Source organism: Zophobas morio, unplaced genomic scaffold, assembly GCF_036711695.1.
Source record: "Zophobas morio isolate AGI-343-1 ecotype UQ-CSIRO unplaced genomic scaffold, CSIRO_AGI_Zmor_V1 ptg000017l, whole genome shotgun sequence".
Taxonomy (NCBI): Eukaryota; Metazoa; Arthropoda; class Insecta; order Coleoptera; family Tenebrionidae; genus Zophobas; species Zophobas morio.
The window spans coordinates 2,839,735-2,844,436 of NW_026972122.1; positions in this window are offsets into that span (position 1 = coordinate 2,839,735).

The window sequence follows — 4,702 nt, forward strand, 5'->3', positions numbered from 1 at the left end:
TCAGGGTTGCTATATCACAAAAGTCATCAGTGTCTAGCTTTTGCGGATGATGTAGCAATTTTAACAAGAAGTAGGACAGCACTACATAAAGCTATGGTAAACCTGGAAGAAGAAGCGCAGAAAATGGGACTGCAGATTAAAAAGGGTACGATAGTCTAGGAGAATTAAGAGTAAATACAAATACAGGAAAAACGTATCGCTTCAAGGAGGTGGAAACATTTACCTATTTGGGCACAGAATTTTATAGGAAACCAGACATGACAAGAGAAATCCAAAGCAGAATAATGGCCGGAAATCGTAGTATTTACGCATTTAGGAACATTATGAACAGAAATTCTTCAAGAGGTCTGAAGTTAAGGGTCTACAAGACAATTATTCGTCCCATTGTAATTTTCGCAAGTGAGACATGGACACTAGGAATAAATACACAAAAGATGTTGAAGATATGGGAAAGAAAAGTACTCAGGAAAATATATGGAGGGAAAAAAACAGAAGATGGATGGGAAAGAAGAACAAACAATGAGTTGGCAGAGTTATACCATGAACCGAACATAGTGGCAATTGTAAAAGGACAACGATTAAGATGGTTCGGACACGTTATGAGAATGAAGGAAGAAAGAGTACCCAAGAAAATTTTGGAAAGTGGTATAGGAGGGAAACGTCGACAAGGACGACCAAGAACGCGGTGGAAAGAAGATGTACTAAAGGACATAGCAGAGGTGAATATTGTAAACTGGAGGAAGAAATTTAAGAACAGGAAGGAATGGCGAGAAGCAATCAACCAAGCCATGGGCCAACTTGGCCTGGAGTGGTAATTAAGGTAAAAAATGCAATGAGTCAATTTTAAATTTTCAAAAAGGTATATTAGTGGAAATTGTATAAAAAAATCCATTGCGCTTTACGGAAATAAAATATCTTAATAAATAATTGAGTAAACAGGAGCAGAATATTTAAAATTTGTGGTCAAACAAACTTTAGCTATTTTTCAACAAAGAGTTCCACCTTGTAGCGCAAGGGATAGTCACTTTTCAATTTTATCAGAAGCTTTAGTTGATCTACTGGTAGCATTCTAAATGGCCGATAGTTTGCCAAAAACACTATGATAAATTTTGTTGTCGTTTGACAAATTTTGTGCGAATATTTAATTCTGCTACAAGCCAAAACAAAAGAGAGGTTGTCCTTCAGTTTCGCTAAAGGAATTATTTAGGAAGTTTACGAATAATTAAGTTGTTCGAAAGGTCCACTTTATTTGGATGTTTTTTCTGAAAATTAAAATAAATTAATTAATTAAAATTTGAGCTGATGTTTTGAAATGTTAAAAAACCAAATTTGGACTTGACTTACTCTTATATGTGTTAAAAACCTGGTGGGTGATTTATTGCAACCGTTTATAATGGATCTGTGGCAAAATTGGCACTTAATTTTGTCACCATTCACTTCATTATTTAAAAAACTCTTATTTAAAGATAGGTTGCAAATTATTTTTCATAGTAAAATTGAATTAGACGCAGGATATAGAACACAGGACTCAGTTTTCAACAGGTTGAACTGACCTGAGCAACAGATTACCTGGTCTGGTAATCCAACTTTACGGTTAGGCGTGGTCGAGAACCAACAGAATTGCGGATTAAGAAGAGTAGATATCCGTCTTAATACCAGGAAAAGCAGCTACCTTTCCTTGTTTCCTGTTACTTTTGCAACAACAAATTGCTTCTGTTCTAAAACCCAACAAAATTTAGAAAAGATTGTTCAAGAATGTAATTAAAACTGTTATACAGCGTGTTATTGAAAGGTACGTACAAAATAAAATCGGCAATTGGTCTCGAAGTATGGGTGCTAAAAGTTAAAAAAGTTCAGGTAAAAGTGTTCTCCTTTTAGAGATAAAAATTATTAAAATTTTTCAGTAGCGTTGGATAAGGGTTAATTTTCCCCTTATAATTTTGATAACACAAAATAAGTTTTCAGCCTTCTTAGACTTCGCGAAGAACTGTCCATTTTGTTGTACGTACCTTTCAGTAACACCCTGTATATCCAAGTAAATTCCATGGATGATTGTATTTTTCTTTTTAAATTAAAAATTTAATAAAACTAATGAAAATCAATACAGACGCTAGACGAAAACGCTACTTTTCCATACTCTAGACTCAAGATCGACAAAACATGAAAGTGGAAATTGCCAGATGGACCTATTAATCTCAATTGTCAAAGTGAAAGCTTCGGGTATGTAATAATTTTACTTAATCTGGATAATCTTGTCATAATATTTTTTAGCTTGCCTACAAATAAAATAACTTTCACACAACATTGAGCAGAAATTGTTTATCAATTGTTCTTGGGTAACAATAATTTATAACTTGCGCCGATTATAGATACTTTGATGAATTAAATGCACTCAAGAGCAACGTCATAAACTTTCTAATAAATAAAAACCAACAATATGGAAGATAAAATTGCATTGTTTAAAAGTCATCTTTCCACTTGAGGTATCAGTGTGCACTCACCGATTAACATCATGTTGGGGCTACCCTTTCTGATTCTTCTTGTTGCAACCTCTGTCATGGTAAGATTTCTTCGTCAAAATAGTTTGATTTCTCATTTGAAAAAAATTCCAGGCTTCCTTAACTCATCAACAAATAAGCTATTTCGATCCAGCTAGCGAAGCATGCTTAAGGCAAATGAGAGTTAGTAGAATCGCAGACAGGTCTCAGCTTAGACAGTATTTCGGCTGTATACTTAAAATAATGGGAATGATGTCAGAAAGAGGACGAATCCAGCTCGATAGCATTATAATGGAGTTACGGGGAATTGGAGTGAGTAACTACGCAATCTCTCAATTTCTAAACTGCCTTAACACAAGATACACATTGGATTACGCAGAGATTACAGTTGGAAAGTGCCTTTTTGGCGGTCTACCAACTATAACTAGAGCTCATTAAGTAATATCAGCTACAATGATTTAAAGATTATTGTTAACGAAATGGCAATAAAAAAATAAGAGAAACCTGTCTTTGAACCAACAAAACTTGTTTACTGGATTACTGTAAACAGTTCTTTTTCTGTTGTTCAATATTTTTGGAACTTTTGATTTGTCTTCACTTAGTAGTTTTTGTGAAAACACTACTCCTAGGGCGATATCTGAAGCATCTGCTATCAAGATCAACGATCTTGTGAAATTTGGGTATTGTAATAGTGAGTGGTAGGGATCAGGGACAGAGGTTAATCCGTGACAGCCGCACCGAAACGACGCCAGAAACCGGGCACTGAGTCTTCGACCCTAGTGAGGAGAGGCCGTATGAAGGAAAAAGAGAGTAAAAAAACAAAAAATATTTATTTTAAAAGTGATTTTTTGATACGGTTTGCACAAACTTAAAAACTTTTCACAGAACTTTTCGTTAACCGAAACATTTATCACCCATTTTTTATTCCATATTGTTTCGGTGTGGCAATAATTTGTGCCTAGTTAATTACTTACATTACACATACTTATAATAAAATGTGGTCAACAACAAAGTAATCGATGTTTTATTAAACCAAAACCAATAATATGGAAGTTTGTGTTTGTGTTTCTTCTTCTTTTTACACCCTCTGTCTTGCTAAGATTCCTCAACATAGTTTCATTTCTCAATTCCAAAAAAAATTCGGGCCGGGTTAAGTCCCTAACAACTTGATCATTTTACTCCAGTTAGCGCAGAATGCATAGCTAAAACTGGTCTGATCGATAGAGAACTAGAAAAAGCAAGAGTTACTCGAAAATATGGTCATAATCCCAAATTTAAATACGATTTGCTCTGTTTTTTTTTTAAATTCAGAATGATTTCCGAGTCAGATGTTGTAACAGTGAATTACAGGCGGTTGGAGTGAGTGACACCAAAATGGCCAGAAATGATGGACTGGAGATAACAGAGATTAAACTTGGACAATGCTTCTTGGACCATCAACCGATCTTTCCGTTGTGATTTAAAGATGTTAAAGAAATGACAATAAAAAACAAAAAATTTTATAACACAGTCTGTGCCTCATTTATTTTATCTCTGAGGGCGTTTTTCATACAGTCGTTGGATCCATAACTTGTTCAGAAAATCAACAGACGCAAAATAAAGAAGCAGTTTAATAAAAGCATTTATAAGTACGCATCGTACTTCAAGACAAACAGCGATTGCGCTTGTTGTGAGTATACACGTGCGAGTGAAACAAAGAAACTAAACTAAACGACATTTTCTACAAATTTTTGTGTTGCTTCGACTTTCGCTTATTAAATAAGCCACTGTATTTTATTTTAATTGTTGATGTTGCAATTCATATTTGGTTAATTATAACTAAGACTAGGGGAGACAAAATTTTCCATTTAAAGCAAAATATCAGTCAGCAACTTTTTGGTAACAAAAACATTTTTTAAACGTTTTGTATTCCCTGGTGACGCCAATTTATAACTAAATGATTACTTCCATTAACAATAACTTTAAAATGAAACGCAATTAACAACATGCTATCACTTTTTAAAGTAAAAAATAATAATAATGGGGAATATAAAATTCGACCTCAAAAGGCTAAAACCTTATTGCTTAACAACTTTCCGTCAATTTGCCTACTATGATGGTCAAGATGAGTACACCATTTGCGTTTTTTCGTTTTGCAACCTGTGTCATGGTAAGATTTCTTGTTCAACATGAAATTTCATTTCCTGATTTGTAAAAAATTTCAG